This window comes from Apteryx mantelli, chromosome 4 (genome assembly GCF_036417845.1).
Source record: "Apteryx mantelli isolate bAptMan1 chromosome 4, bAptMan1.hap1, whole genome shotgun sequence".
NCBI lineage: Eukaryota > Metazoa > Chordata > Aves > Apterygiformes > Apterygidae > Apteryx > Apteryx mantelli.
In genome coordinates this window covers 22,439,560-22,456,477 of record NC_089981.1, presented here as the reverse complement: position 1 = coordinate 22,456,477, position 16,918 = coordinate 22,439,560, and the positions used below count along the sequence as shown (strand labels likewise).

The 16,918-nt window shown below is 42.7% G+C and overlaps 1 protein-coding gene and 1 long non-coding RNA gene across 15 annotated transcripts in view; one reads left to right on the top strand and one right to left on the bottom strand.

Annotated features, from left to right (window-relative positions):
• LOC106490063 (uncharacterized) overlaps nucleotides 1-14,818 on the top strand; it is a 33,254-nt gene extending 18,436 nt beyond the window's left edge. Inside the window, exons 5-6 of one of the 2 annotated variants that reach the window (XR_010884058.1) lie at nucleotides 9,366-9,718; nucleotides 14,220-14,818. This is a non-coding gene — a long non-coding RNA (uncharacterized lncRNA). The remainder of the gene's footprint in view (nucleotides 1-9,365; nucleotides 9,719-14,219) is intronic. The other variant, XR_010884059.1, reaches the window with a different exon arrangement.
• The window catches only part of TSPAN4 (tetraspanin 4), a 448,984-nt gene that overhangs the window by 30,669 nt on the left and 401,397 nt on the right, over nucleotides 1-16,918 (bottom strand). The window lies entirely within an intron of this gene.

Genomic DNA, 16,918 nt, shown 5'->3' with positions numbered 1-16,918 from the left:
TCAGCATTTGTCCTGGCGGCAGGGTTCGGCCGGCTCTTCGCAGCTCCCGCAGAGCGGCAGGCTGCAGTTTGTTTCCATAATCTCCAAAGATATTGTGGAGTTTCTGGGTCTCATTCAAACACAGGGGAGGCCAAGGGGAAAGAGGTGCAATCCGGTACCGTGACCTTCCTACAACAAACAACTGCTACACAGAAAGAGGAAACAAACTGGCTAAAATGATGCTGTGCTTTGGTATTTTTAAAAAATACTTCTGTTCTTTTGTTAATGAATTTTAATGCTCAGAAGAACATTGCCAACCTGACTTTAGAGCCTGAAATCATCTATCTTAACAAAAAAAATACAGTCCCCATCAACAGTTATGCCAACTCTATTAAATAGTCCCGTTCCAAAGCCAAAGGAGCCGCCATCTAGGAAAGGAGGAGGGAAATTTGCAGAGTTGGTCCCTCTCCGCCTGCCTCCCTCGCAACAAGAGAACAAGGTCACATCTAAAAGCATAAAGAAAGCTGTCCACAATAGTCCAGGCACAATCAAATCACTGCCGGCCACTACACCATCTCCGTCAGATGGCAATCACTTTTAATCAGTCTGAAGCACAAGCTGCATCTTAATCAGGATCCTTAAAGGGCGCATCTCCACTGGATCATTTCACCTTGAATTAATTGACTGCCAGTCACTTAGAGGTCATTGCCACATTTGTAAAGGTTAGTCTGGACAATCCCCAAACATCCCTGATTTGCCTCTGAGATCAGACTAAAGTAATACTAGCTTGGCAGAAACATGTAGGTAGTGTCTGGAGCTGCCCATAAAAATGCACAAATCGGCTGAAGCCTGTTGTCAATCGACCATAGCACGAACTCCCTGGTGAACGCAAGCCTACGGTACGGGTTGGGTCCTACTACAAACCCAGGCTGCTGATCCCTCTCCTTTCCTTCTCTTCCAAAAACCCCTCAAGCCCTAAAAGCCTCCTGTCAGGTAGGATAAAACCTTGTCTGTTTTTTTCTTTTCTTTTTTTGGTGGTAGCTTACACCTTCTCTGCATTATATGCAATTGACTTCACCGAACGTACAAACCTTCTAGAGGAGGATCTGTTGTTTCAAAGAGGTAGTGCCCGAGCCAGTGGCTAAAGCCCCGAAACAAACCTTTGCTGTGTGCAAGTGCTGCTTCTAGAAATGCTACCTGGCTGCCTCTGGCTTCTTTTGGATTTAATTGCTCATGCTTCTACCTTCTCATGTTAATATATATATATATATATATATATATACACACACACACACATATATACACGCACACACATATATATACACACACACAGATATATAGAGATTTATATATATATATATATCCTCTTTCCTAATTAAGAAATTAACTTTTTCACTAAGAGAGGGCTGCTCTTAAAGCTGGAAAGTGTCTTCTCCCTTTCTTCCCCCTTGGATTTTCTAGTGTCTAATAATAATGGTTGAACTCACACCGAGGCCTTTTTTTCCATGGTATATTCATTTGGGTCTCACCTTTGGGTGTTTTCACAAAACTTATCTGAACTTATTGCTTTTGGCACCTCTAAGTAGCTCAAATCTGACTGAAATTTACTATCAGGTTCAAGGTTTACAGAGGCAGAAGAAAAAGGAAAATCACTGCAGCCACACTGAATCAATTTTGAAAAGTAAATTTACAGATAAAGAACATCATTAAAAATAAGGGAGTCATCCACTGGGGGTTTTAGTGGCTTCCTGACCCAATGTTATTCAATACTTTTCTCATTACCAGAGAAGGAAGTATAAAAATCACTGCTAATGACATTTTGCAGCGAACACACAAACTTGCTGAGCATTAAATGATCTACGGAGATCACCCGGCCTGCTTGGTTGCCTGGTGTCTTACCCAGCCAAGGACACCAACAGACATTCAGGAACCAAGAAGAGCGATCGCTCTGTAAGACGGGGAACCATATTCTGGAAAGCAGAAAATTGGCAAAAGGGCTGAGGAAATGGAGAGGAAGGTGCTCCGAGGGCAACATTTACATCCTAAAGGGGAGACACAGTCACAGGTACGTTCAGCATAAGCTGTGTAACGGGTGAGTCATATCATCATCGCTACGCTCCAGAGCCAATATCCATGTTTTCAGAAATATGTTGAAAATTTACAAAGATTTTCGAGAAGACCTACAAGAATAACTGAATTGGTGAGAAGAAAGCTTCACTTCACGTGACAGACACCACTCTTGGATAAACTAAACGGAATGGCAGGGTTAAAAAGCAGCCTGATTACGTCTTCAGGCACCTACATGGAGAAGCAATTCTCAGCAGTAGATAGCACTCTAATCTACCAGAAAAAGACATAATGAGAGCTAATGGTTACAAGTTTAAGCTAGACAAATAGAAGACAGAAACAAGGCATAACTGTGACTGTGAAACAAATAATCTTTGGAACAATTTATTGAGGAAGGAGGTGCAATCGATAACATCTTTAAATCCAGGCTCAAGAGTTTTGCAGAGTTACAACTCAGATGTAATTGGTTTAATGAAGAGAATACTGACTGAAATTCTGCGGTCCATATATGACCTTAACATTTCACCTGGTGAAGAAATCTGTTAATCTTTCCAGAAGGTTGTGGGGTTTTCCTGGAGTAGGGACTTTGCTAGTCCCACCAGATTATGTCACCCTGCTCTGCACCTTGCGCTTCACTTGAAATCCATCCAGAAAGAAAAGGTGACATAAAACACGACAGTACTTAGCACATCCCATCTTGGAGACTCTGGCACTACCTCCTTTAACCAGGCCCTGGCTATGGTTGGGGCACAGATTCTCCTGCGTCACACTCTAAGCTCCCCAGACGAGGCCCCTATCTGCCAGCCTCCCTCCTCCTCCTCCAAGCAGTTGAGTCATTTGGGTTCCCTTAATCCAGTTTGTGGTAACAACACTGCCTCCATCTGCTGCAACTCCCCTGTCCCCCGGCACTTCCTGGGGACACCAAGGTCCGGCCAAGAGCAGCCACACTCTTGGTCCATCTGGTCTATCTCCATCCTACTCCCAGCCAGCGTTCACAAACCCAGCGCATCTGGCTTAAATCCCAGCCTCTGCAGAGGGGGCTGCGCTGGACACGACGCACAGCAGCAAAGGCCGCTGCCAGTCTCGGACGCCGCGTTGTTAGCCACCGCCGTTCGCTGTCACTGCTCTGGTCTTGCAGCGTCTTTCATTTAAGAGGATCCTGCGCACTGCCCGGCCATTCAAAATCCCATTAACTTGGTACGTGAAAAACTTCCATCATCTGAAGTGCAACAATTACGGAAACACCGCGCTGGGGTCGGCTGCAGCGAGACCCTGCCTTTCCTGACCCGAAACACACGTTCAGTCAGATGTGACTGTGACGTGCAGTTTTTCATACTTAGTTCTAAACTTAATATAGATAGACTAGGATCGATAGCAATAAACTGTCTACGGGATTCTAAGATGTTTGGAGCTGGGACCACAGTTTTCCCTACGTCACGCTATAGGCCTAAAAGCAACAGAGGAGACTTCCAGGTTTTATCACAGTAAAAATAAAATACATAATGGCTCTTTTCACAAACACAAATGCAAAAGTGCCATTTTGGTGCCTTGCGAATTTTTTTTTTGAGGGTACTGAAAGACGGTGGGGAATTCATAACAATGTTTATAAACACCGAAAACGTAGCTTTTAGCAAGAATGAAAATTTATCTGAGACTTGTTCTGCTGTTTATTCATTATTCACCATTGACCACTCTCTTTTAACATGTTTCCTTCATTCTATCTTGGGAAGGAAAACCATCCTATTTGGCCAAGATGACAACCTGTACAATCTAAATATTAAGTAGCAAAGACTCAAAGAGAATAGTTTTCAAATAACCTGAGGAAAAAAACAAAAATCCGTAAAGCTATTCATTGAGCAGCATTAAAAAAAACTGGGATTAGTCTGTGAATGCGTATTGCCAACTTCTAAAAGTCACACAGTACCTGCACGGGGGGTTGTATAATAGTCCAGTTCCTGAATCCAGCAATTATAGTTGAGAATTTGGGCTTTTAAAAGAAAAAGTTCTATGATAAAATGTAGCCTCATGGATGATGCTAAAAGGTTTAAAATATTAAAAACCCAAATAAAAATAACTCAAAATTTAGGAGAAATAGCTGCATTTGTCATTCTGCCTCCCCATCAATGATATCTTGCATGATTTCCTGCAGCGAGTGCGGGCACCTTCTCAACTTTGGTAACGTGCCACAGCTCCACGGGCAGGTGCTAGGGCTACTTAGGCTGTTTATAATAGTTCAAAGCCTAAAACCCGAACCCGTACTGTGCACACAATGCCTTCACCTGAGGATCAAAAGGCACTCAGAACCACTAATGACCATTTACTTCTTACAGTATACCAGTAATATGTTTTTCCCATCAGCTCTTTGTTAAATCTCATTTTTCTGCAGAGCCTGGTCAGCTTGCAAAGAGGCAGCAGCTGTGTACGTACGTCCATGACCCGCAGAGACCTGCTATGCCGCGGCCGTCCCAGAGCCGCTGGGCTGCGCCACCCGCACGGGGAAGTCTCTGCTACACCAGCCCTCTCCCGTCTTTGGCTTGGCTGCTGGATAAAGCAGTAAGCACGGAAAATCCACCTAATCCATACCCAGGGAATAAACCGGAACAACACAAGGTGGCAGGGCTCAAGGGGAAACTAGAGACAGAAATGCTTACGCGGTTTAGTAGAGTCTCTTTATCTGTCATAATCTTTTGCAAAACAGAAAAGGATGCAAGAGTATCAGTTCTGTTTTTTTCCTACTGCTAAACTTCTTGACATAGCGTTGGTGAAATTTTTGCCAGCGCACCCGTGAAGCCAAGTAGAGCAGAAAGAAAAGGCAGTGGCTCCACTTACCTTTCTAATTAACACAGAAAACATCTAGGCTATGTAATCTCAGAAGATCCCAGCCAATCTAGTATCGCTTTGGGACATAAATGGGTGAAACACTCTTCTGCGTGTTGCCCAGATCAGTGGTCAGACTCCAAATCTGGGAGTCGCCAGGGAACCGGCGACGGTGAAACACGTTCAGCGTCCCTGGGAGCGCTGCAGCATTGCTCCCCTCGGGGAAGAAACCCCCCAGCTCCGCAACGGCCCCGGGACAAAGCAGCAAAGCAGCAACAACAAGTCCGACAAGCGGCAAAACTCGGGAATCACCGAGCTAGCGTCTGGGGGATCGATAACATGAGTCGGGGCGCACCTGCAGGAAGAAAGGCTTTATGAAACGCTGGCTAAGCGGCCACTGCATGCATATATACTAAGTGCAGAACGCTAAAATGAAGAAGAGAGGCGACAGAGTCCTTGGTGCTGCCAACGGAGACACAGGTGCTTCAGAGCTCATTAGCGCCGCAGCTAAGATTTGCACAGCCGAAACGAAGAGGACCACAACAGCACCACAGAGAATCTTGAGACAGGGACCAGATCCCAAACGTTCAGGAAGGGCCGCATCCCCACAGACGGTTTGCACTCCTCAGTAACGATCCCTTTGCTAAGCTCACATCAGTCATAACAACCGACCTTTCAGCAAAATCCACCTGGCAGCCTATAAGACACGCATTCGGCCAAGAAACACAAGTGCTGCCAGCTGGAGGCTGAGTTATGAAGAACACTACACATCACCCACGAGGCAAAAGGGACTCTCTCATCACAGATGCAAACAATTTGTTGCTGGGTAAAGTCACCATAGATAATCTAATCCTGAAAACAGAGCTGAAACCATGCAAATCAAAAGCAACAGGCATTCAGGTTTTGCATAAAGCTGCTTTGCAGATGACAAATGACACTCAGCATACGCAGAGTAAATGAGCTTTGGCATCCTTAACTCAAAGGACCAACTCCAGTTTCAATTACCAGACCCATTGCACTCCATCCTCTGCGCAACATAAACCGAGCAGCAGAAATGCTGAGACTAGCCAGCCAGGGCTGAAATGTCTCCAGCCAGGATCGCTTATGCAGACACACCGGGGAAAAAATCATTCAACAAATCAGAAAAAAAATAGCTGCAAACTGTTAAAGCTGGAGATTCAGAGGATGACTGTATCAGCAAAACTATGTAAGGACTTAAAAAACACAAATTCTGAAACAATCAATATACACGTTAACGCTGAACAAGATGCACCAAAAGTTTGATGAAAAGAGGGATGGTATGCAAGGTCCTTTCAGTAAAAATTAATAGAGAGAGGGAGAAAATGTGTATTATCTATTTATGGCACATCTGAACAATGCATATCACACTCCCGCTTGTTTCGAGCTGTATTAGAAACCTTTTCAGTGTCAGCCTGGAAAATTTAGGCTCCCATCACCAGATGGGAGACTGACAGCGTTCAGAAACACACTGACTACCACTGTCAGCACGCAGCTCAGAGAATTTTCCAAATCTAAATAAAGTCTACAGGCACAAGTATTAAAGCATTGGAAGTACTTCCCAGTTTTCTGGTATGAAATAGTTAAAATCTCCGACCTTCGTCTCCTCCTGTCTCCTTGGATTTGGGGGAAATGAAAGAAGGTGGAGAATCAGTGCGGTAACTGTGGCTCTTCTGGTTATTTTATTCATGCTAGATATTCAGCCTGCTCAGGATTGCATTAGAAATTCTGAATTTAGGACAGGAAACTCTGTTATTTTCTCCCAGAACTAATTAAGTAAATGCTTATGCCCCAAGCAACAGCAGATTGCCCACACGCACTTTTGAGGAAGAGGAGCCTCTTCCTCGTGGCATTGCAAAGCCCTATCAGGCAGGCAACAGTGGCCTTCAGAGGGGACAGCTTACACCCACCCAGAGCACTTGGGGTTGTTCTTTAGAAATATTACAGCAGAGAGCCTCCGTGTATCATTTTTGTCCGTGACAGACAAGACTGAGCAGCCTGATAAGGAGGGCACAAGACCGGGAACCGGGATTCAAAACCAGAAGTGTCCTATATCATTGCATCAGCAAGCCGGTAGCTTCCTGCACCTCCATCAAAGCCCAGGAAACCTGGATTAAAAGTGGGCCATCACTCACAACACCTAGCTGTAGGTGAGCCAAATTTTTCCTGTGGGAGTATGTTACCTATGCACAACACACCGAAAAAAAGAGTTACTGCAGCAAAAGGCAAACTGTGATTGCTTTGAAAAATAATAGTAATTCCCACAGAACCACCTCTGTTTTGACCTGATACATAATTTATGGCAGGAAGAAATGACACCCTTGAAATTACTTTGGCCTTGTAGTTTTTAACTGTCAGAGACAATTTCTTTGAAATCTAATTCATGATTTGCAGGCTTCATTAAGTCTTCGCAAGTAATTTTAAACTTAAATCACCATTGGCAAATCCATCATTTATTGATAGAAACATTAGGACTCTAATGGAGCATGATTCATGATGAAACAAGATAGGAGGGGATGAGGACAGAAAATGTGCTCCCTTTTTCCACAAAAGACCTTTTCGGCAGAAAAAAAATCAGGGAAAAAATTAGTTTTATTTCAACAGGCCATTTAAGAAGAGTTTCCAAAGTTGTTAAAGTAATCTTCTAAAACTTAGGTGTAGAGACACAAGCTAAACTTGAGAAAAAGCTTAAGTAATAAGTTTGCTTATTACTTACAGAGCTATTGTGCAAGGATGGAGCGCAGTACAAGTCCATCCTCTGAAAGAGAGGGGAATAAACAGCAATACGCCAAACGCCGAAGGAAGTAAAATACCGCAAAGGGGCCGAGATATTCATAGCAATTTAACCCCTCGCTCCGCTCAGTACTGTGATTCTGCTTGAGGACATGTTGAAGCAGGAGAAGGATGATGATTCTATTTTAATAGATTTTAAAGGATTTAGTATATAGTTACTCATGACTTTACCAGGCAGATGTTTCCAAACAAATGGCATCAAATACACCTCTCCGAGGAACGCCGACCTGTATGGACCTGACACTAGCAAGAAAAATCTCCTTCATGGATTGTTGCTCCCTTCAGCGCAACCTGCTAGACAGTCAAGAATATAGTTCTTTTTAATCCCAGGCAGCCGCTTTATTTATCATATCTTATTTATCATACCATCATTCCCTCAATCCAGCAATTACAATCTCCGGCCAGATAAATAATAATAATTAATATTAATAATTAATAATAATTAATTAATAATTAATAATTAATAATAATTAATAATTAATTAATATTAATATATGTTCCATATATTAAGTGGCTCCAAAGTTACTCCCAGAGAAAACACTGATCCTAATGAGGTAGAAAACTCTGTTATCAGGGAAAGGTGTGTGCTGGGCCAGCCAAAGTGTGCAGGTGACTGACACCGGCCACAAGAGAGGATGAGAAAAAGGAGAAGGAAGCACAGCCCCCCGCAGCGCTCTCGCGTGATGCAGCAGCATGGAAAGCATCAGTATTTGGAGAGATGCAAGAGGAGAGGAACGCGCTCTGCACAGCGTCACTGACGTCAGCGGGGTTATTTCGGGGTTTGCTCCCGCAGAGCTGATGAGACGACCGGCCCTTCTCTAAGGCAGGCTGCGCCTGTGTTAGAACCACCGCCCTGATCACTGTGAGCTGGGCGGCTATTTCTACGACTTGCTCATTTATTTTTTATATACGTACAATGAGTAAGAATATGTGAGAATAAGAATATTAAATAAGCTGAATGCAATGCATTTTAAATAAGCCTGATACTTCTTTTTTTAGATCTAAATTAAACGTAAAGCAAAGCATCTCTAGAATGCTTGTGGCTAAATTTACCACTGGGAACTTAATGGGTGTGCTAATGAAACATTTACATGCACCTGTTTTGGCCATCAAGAGAAAAAATTTGCACATCCAGTACATCCAGCTTTACACCCAACTTCTCATCTGCAATGTGATTGCCTGCTTAATATGTACAAATGAAAGGTTAAATGGGAAAAACTGAGAAAGCTCAGTCTGGATGCTCTTTTAAAAAACATTTTCAGACAGTGTTTACACCACCACATACTAGCTGAGATTTATAAAGATCTGCCATTCACATTTCAGCCATATTCCAATAAATGCCATTATAAAGTTTTCAGCCTGGTAATAAAAAAAAGCTATTAACATGTTTTCTTTGTGTTAATCAATTTAACATGGCGATTGTGATATTAGCACTACTTTACATTACTGCCTTCATCATTTCTCATTCTTACAATATATAAAATAAACAAAGGGGTTTTGGATTCCTTATAGATCCATTTTTATCTCAAAGTGAAAGCTAAGCAAGATTTGTGGCCTCAGACTCATAACTGGTGATAAGCTTCTCCTTCCCTCCTCTTCCCAAACTAAATATATTGAGAGACTTTAACAAAATTAATTGCAATATTCATCGTTCATGAATTTCTACGCTTGTGTAATTCATTTTCTTGCAGATAGCAAAGCAAAAGGAGGGTCTCTTGCTGCCAAGGTTACAGGATTCATGGGCAAGCCTGCTCAGGACTAATGGGAAACGAGTAAAGGATCTCCCTCGTCACTCCTTTCACTGGGAGCTAGCTTTTAATCGCATTAAATTACTTGTGCCGTCAGTCCACGTTCATTAGGCGAGAGGGACAGCAAGTGAACAAATGCTGCAGCCATTTCCGCCACAATTTTGTATTTTGTGAAGATGATGAGAACTGGGAGCAAAGCTCCCAGCCCAGGGACTGACCATATTCATCTTTGGCAAAGCAAAGAGCATGGACCCTCGCTCCACTCCTGCGTCTGCCAACTCCAGTCTTTGGTCCAGGTATGATGGGGGAAGGTGACGGGGAGGCAGCCTGCACTCCTCGAGAAAAAGCAGTCGCTTTAACTTTTGCTTAGCCCCCGGCCTCTGCCAGCCGGCCGGAGTCGGGGATCGTACCGCATGAGGCTGCTTTGCCCCATCTGGCTGATTCTGCACCTGTACAGTTTTGTTCGAAAATGCTTTCTCAGGAGGTTCGTCTGAAGTATGGAGGCAAATCATATTGCCCTTGGCATATGTAGAAGAAAGAATTCTTCTCTACCCTCTGAATTTTACAGAGGCGGGCACATCATGGCACATCCAAAGAGTAAGGAACATTACCTGCCCTCTTCCTGGATTTTTAAGACTGAAGGTGAAAGACCAATCTATTATAAAATACCTAGGACCTACATTATAAAATGCAATTCACCTTTCATTCCCCACTCGCTTTTATACATCTGCTGAGATAAAAGACTTGTTTTGCTTTGTTCTTCCATTTCAATCTGAAATGGAGGACCAGGTGAGGTGTTAGTCCCTCACAGATCAAAGAAAATGATCCAAACCTACAGGCTTATTAATATGATGGCATCTTTCTTCTGCATCTTACCCCTCCATGCACAACCCCACTCCAAAGGGCTCTCTAAGTTCTCCCAAAGTGGGCCAGCAAGGATGAGATACCCAAATTACTTTCAACTTGAAAAAATGCTTTTTATTACGCAGGATGTAGTTAACTATCTCTTCATCCTCATTCTTCTTTAGCACTGATTTCTTTCCTTATCAGATACCCACCCCATCACCACTTAAAAGAGCACCTAGAAGTTGCCAAAGTACAATCTCGCTAACAAGTGTCAAATTCTTGCCTACTTAACTCCACTTAAATGTGTTCAATCAGAACACAGGTTGTCCACGTGTGACCTAAAATCCCCGCTGGATGAGTGTTCCAAGGACAGAAGGTGAAGTGATCTGCAAGTCAGCACTGGCAGGGGGCTATCTCAATGCCCGCTTCCCTGGGAAGCCCAGGGTAACCAGGCTGTTGCAAGCTTCCAGACATCAGAAACTGCAAAAAGGAGAATAATAATTTATCATGTGACCAAAGAATCAAGCTTAAGGCAGAGCATTTTACACCCTTATCACCTGTTTCTAAATCCCCACAAAGATCTACATGGAGCAGGACTCCTTAACCCTTCTCTGATAAATTTGTCTCATCTGGAAAGGTTCACATGGAAAAATCTTCAGAATAAATGAGACCTGAAATCCTTGAATTTAATGAACTTTAAACACAAAAGATGTGGCACAGATAAGGACTTACCAAGTGACCCTTACAGGCCATAACTCTGCCTGGCATCCTTCTGAGTTCCATATAATCAGACTAGATATAATACTGATTTAAAATATCATGTTGCTTATGTGCACTGAGCTTGTTTCATAAGGGCACATGCAAGGGGTTCGTTGGTCTGTTTTTAAACCTGGCTACTCGCATCTATCTGCCAAACAGGGGATAGCAGAGACCAGACAGGTGAATTCACTGCAGGACCTGCCACAAGTTTCTCCACAAAGTCATCCCAGCCCCACGGGGAAGACTACGGCTCTTCCAGGCATGCAGCAAACAGGCTTATTCCAAACAGGCAGCTTCTCCAGCTTCACATTGGTCAAAACGGGTCTGGAAGTGGTGGAGGAAGGCCCTATTTCTCTTTTTATATTTCCTAGATCAAGCAGGAGAGTAGTCTGCACCTCAGAGCCTGATCTAGCCTGCTCAGAAAGCTGCCCAGCAATGCTGGCATTTCCGCGGCACCTAAGGAGCTCTCCAGGAGCCACCCCAAGCCCAGGGAACCCCGAACCCAGCTCCACGGGAGCCGCGGGGCCCGACCTAATGCTGTGGAAGCAGACAGCCACATTCTCCATTTTCCCCTACATGTCACTAGCTGATCCTGAGGGGATGGATACAAAAATACAGCCATGCCCAATCACAAAATGTAATAAACAGGTGTGGGGAAAATGGACCTATTAAACCCTCAAAAAGCCCAGCTCAATGTGGGATCAGGTCTCTCTCTGCTGTCCCCTTAGCAGCTGATACCAAGCACAAGTATTCGAAAAACATCCTTTAAGTAAACGGCAGTGAAAGCCTAATTGGAAAACCACGCGCTCCAATAAATACCACTGAGAAATACCTTTAACTTGCACGTTCTCCTTTTGTTTAATCACTGCAAACCTATGACATGCAACAGCAGGAGCGTTTTCTCATTTGAAAGTTATTTCTTGCCATTGTATGCCCTTAACAAATAATTATAAAGCAAAACCTGAGATAAAATGGTTGGTAGATGCACAGAGATTTTGGTTAGACCGCATTCCATATTTTTTTTTTAAGAAAACTGGTAGCTAGCAACAACAGACAGCCAAAATTAGTACCCAGACTGAGAAAAAAGGCTGAAATAGGAGTATGACAGATCCACATTTTGACTGCTCTGCAATCTGGCCACTCAGCACATACATGCCAGGAATCTTGGAAGACCTGGACAAGAAATGGCAACACTGGGTAGAGGAGCCAGTACTGTAGCACAGGAGAGCAGGGCAGTCATTAGGAATATGGGTGGGGAAGCCGAGTTATTGCGGTAGAGATTAGGAAACAAATATCCATAGGAAGTTAGATTTCATTAATTTCATTTCTCTTGGAAGTGCTTGATTCGTCCACAGACAAAATTCAACCAACTTCTTAGCAGGCAGCAGCATCCCATAAATGCTGCATTGCAAGCTTAAGAGTTTAACATGCTAGAGAGCAAAACTGCCCGACTAACGCGGCTGCCGCACAGTGCAGTCTCCCCCTGTAATACCCAGCCCTGCGCTCAGGAGAGGACTATTTAGATCACCACGTGGGAAAGCGGGAGAGCGCGATGCCAAGGATATAACATTGAGGATAATGGCTTGGCTCCCGGGAAGACAACGGACTGCGCTGGGTCCAGGATTTCGCCATAAAGTGCTAACCGGTGTGTTCATTGCGTGCTGGCGCCTGACACTGTATGGCGCAAGTAAACCCCTGACCACTGAGCGGCCGCTGGAGGTGGGGCAGCAGCAAGGGCTGCAACACCACCAATGTTTACCTAAAAACCAGCCTCCTCTCAACACACTTGAGGCTTTGCAACACATTCTCCTCCTGCGTTCTTCACAGCCCCCAAAAGAAAATCAATTTCCTTTTTTCCCCAACCTGCCTGACCTTGAAAAAGCCGTTGCTTCTCTTTGTTTGAATGCATTCAGTGGCTTTTGTGCCAACTGCAATGCGTTCACTATTCATCAAGCAAAAGGTGGGCCTGAAAGAAATCGTCAGGATGTTTTCTTGTACGTGTGCATTGTATAGAGTGTGTTGATTCTCTTGCTGATTCTCTTCTCAGCTTTTAAATATCCCTTCTGCAATTTTGATTAATTCAAGTCTTATTGCAACTCTCTTAGTCCTGAATTTTTAAAAGAAAAACTAAATGTCTTATGCGATGAATCTAACAAACATCTGTTTTCAAATCAAATCTTTCCTCTTTCATGCTTCATGACTTTCCGCTTTCATTATTCTCCGGAGAAAGGCTTTTTAGTTTCTTAAATATCTTCAATGATCTTTTGAATCTTTTTCCTTTTGCTTCATTTACATTAATTTACCAATTTGTAACATATAATTCAGTTTGCACTTTAATATGCCCTTCAAGCTGACCCCTGGAAAGGTTTCCTAAGTGCTGAGGTTAGGACTATCAATAGAGGAGACATCAGCGCGGCGCAAAATGATACGTATTGCTGTTCTGGCGTTCAGAGTGACAAGGTGGCCGATGGCAAAAACGTCTGGCAGAGCAACAGCATCCTTGGCTTACGGCAGTAATGTACAAAATGGTGCAGGCAAGAAAAGCCAAAATATATACTTTTGTCTAGTAATTCAATAAACTGCCACAGAAAAATAACACATTAAGAAATTGTATCAAAGACTTGAAGACATCCCATAGCAGTAGGAAGAGAGTAAGTAGATGAATGAGCTTCAGTGGGAAAGAACCAAACCTATACCAGGATACTTTATTCTGAAGGACCCATTCCCTGGAATTTAAAGGCACGGAAGAGGGCACACAAAATAATCGCAATACAGCAAATTGAATTAAAATTGTGCCGAGGTTAAAAATGTCTTTGTATAGGTCTCATTCAGTGGTAATGCCAGGACACGGTAGCAAAAATCAGTTACACTACTGATTATCCAGCTCGTCAGGGGCACTGAGAACTTGCAGGCAGGAACTGCACCCATTCAGAAATGCCAAAGCAAACTCCTCTCCCTGCTTCCTATTAAGATATATCCCTTTACACAAAATCCGCTTCTCTGTTTCGCAGTTCAGCCATTTCCCATTGACATGTATCACCAATTTTGGTGCTCATTTGCAAAAAGATTCAGAGAGTCCAAGATCTCAAATGATTAAGGGTAATTAGACTGTATTAAAGATGATTACAGATATACTTGGTTGCTCTTACTCTGATTATGTCAGTCCTAAACCTTTTAAAATATCTTCCCTAGGGCTAGCGTCTGTCACACTTGCTGAACCTCCTTCCTACCTCCGAACTTCATAGCAAGGACTCAAACCACAATTATCAGCAGGGAAGACAGCAGCATGGTGCAGCGCAGTGATACTCCAGATGAGCTGCTGATGAGGGGAGCTGTGATATACAGCAGATGCCCAGTATGAGTTTGGATGATATAAAGCATCTGAATAAAAATTTTGGTCTTAAAGCCAACATACTTCAGCTACAACTCCACCTATGAGAACCGAAAGCTAGTAATGGCTTAGAGCTGCTGACCAATACATCATTCTTCCCTCATTTTAGCTAGGAGTCATTCTGTGTTTATCATTGCTGAGTTAAATAAAAGGAAAGAGATGAAAAAAATTCAGCTGCAAATTATACGTAATAAAGCAGTCTACCCACAACATCATTTTTCAATTGCAGCTGACAAGTCTAAGGTGAGGGCTGTACGCTATTGGCCTGCTTGCAGCCTGAGAATATGAAAAGCCATCTTCCCTCCTCTTTTGGGATACATAAAAAATGTTAAACATTTAGTTTACTGTCAACTTCTAATGTTGTCTGAAATACATAGTGACACATCGAAAATGTTTGTAAAATGAATAAAAAAAATGTGCTGTCTGTTTCAATACACCACCTCAGTCACTCCTCTGCATTTGATACTGCTTGTATTTACATGTCTAAAGCTGCCTTAATTATTTTATCCGCTTTCTGAAGCATTCTTTTCTCTTTTAGTCATTCTTCCCTTTTTCAGATACAATGGTAGGAAACATGTATCCATGGTTAGAACAAAATCAAGCAGATGCAAGGTAGGGGGTTAATCACTTCCTAACACTAGTGTTGATGAGCTGTATATAAACCAGCGCCTTTCGCTTAATTCTAGCAGCCACTGAATACCAGTGCGCATTCAGTTCCTCATCCACCTAGACTTTGAAATTGCTTCTTATCTGACCACAGATGAATAACGTAAAGATTTCTCCTCTGTAGGGGTAAGGTCCCATTACATTCATTCAGATATGAGAGGGTTTAGTATTTCCCAGGAGACACTACACCTTGAGGATATAGCCTTCAACCTCACTTCTCTGTTAGAAAACGAGGAGTTCAGCTGCTTACTCACCATTTGTGAGATGTTTTAAGATGCCCAGACAAAAACTAGGCATTTGTGCAGTGTGTTTAATAACTACCGTTACTGTAATCTAGAGTCTTCCTTGGGAGAGGCCAGTTGAAGACCCGCACCGCTCATATTCTATCTACTACAAAACCTGAAGTTTAAGACATGAGCATGGGAAATAAATGATTGGAAAAGTGCTCCCACAACAAAAATATACTCTGATGTGCTCCTTAGATTATGAGTTAGCTCCTTATTAGGGACTACAAACCACCAAAAGAAGGAAGCCCAGATACATCTCTTTCTGTTTTAGGCTAGCTTATCCATCACCTAATATTCATCAGGAGAGCCTCAGATGAATTTAGTGATGTCAGAAAATAAAAGACAGATCTGGCTGAGCTAAGCCAGGCATAATGGAAGTAGCAGCTGTGTTTGATCCATCGTTACCGCTCTGGGAATTAATTTCTCACTCAACCAGGTTGGAGGTCAGGGCTGGATTTCTCCTGAGAAAAAGCACTATTCCGAATTGCGTGGTGGTACAATATGAACAATATTGTACTTATTGCCATATGAACAAAAATCCTATACTGACTAGGATGAGACATCCAAATTCATCTTCATTTCTGGACTCAGCCAAAATAGGGAGATATGAAGCACGACCAGGTGACAGGCTCTGCATTAACTGATCTTCACATCAGGTACTTGTGTAAGGCATGGGGTTTTATTTAGGAAAGTTTGATTTTTCCTTCCCCCCAACCCATTCCCCTGCTAACATTTTATTCAAGGAATCAATTAGACCTTGATCAACCATCGATCAAGAACTCCCAGTGGGGAGCCCTAATGCATTTTATCTGCAGTTATTGTTCCTGAATAACACCTATTTCTGAGCACACACTTAATTCTTTTCATCAATACTTTGCTATCCCTCAGCAACCCTGTTAATAGCATTTTGCAAGTGCACTTTCAATGAAATCCTCCTCTGACAAATGAATTAGGGAAACTAAGGGATTTCCTTCCGTGTGTTTGCCTTTTCAGGCACACAGGCAAATAAAGTCCATCCCCCTCACCTGCTCCCGCCTAAGAAAAAAAAGAGGTTAAAGTGATGTGTCAGAGTTCAAGATACTATATGGTGAGCTGGTCCAGGACAAACAGAAAGAGATTAGCAATGATGCTATAAGGCAAACATTCATCCATTTTCACCAAATTCCCTAGTGAGGGAAAGAGGTGATGCATCTCTATCATCCCCAGAATTGTTCACCATTATCAGCGTTTCCTTAGCAAGATTCCCTTTTAAGGAAAGAACTCAAAGGCATGCATCAACTTTAATAAGACGCAGGTATATGATTAAGTTAATCATATGGATTTAAGCATGCACTTAAGTCATCTGTTAAATGGAGACAGATTTAAGCTTGTGCCTAAATGCTTCGCTAAAAAAAGCCAAAATGAATTGCTTACAATTAAATGCTTTTGACAAAATTGTTGCAACTCCCTGTTGTGTGACACCAGTATAGAAATGCTAATAAACTAGTTAAAATTAAGTTCATTACTAAGTAAAACCATAAAGACATTTCTAACCGTCTTCTCTAATT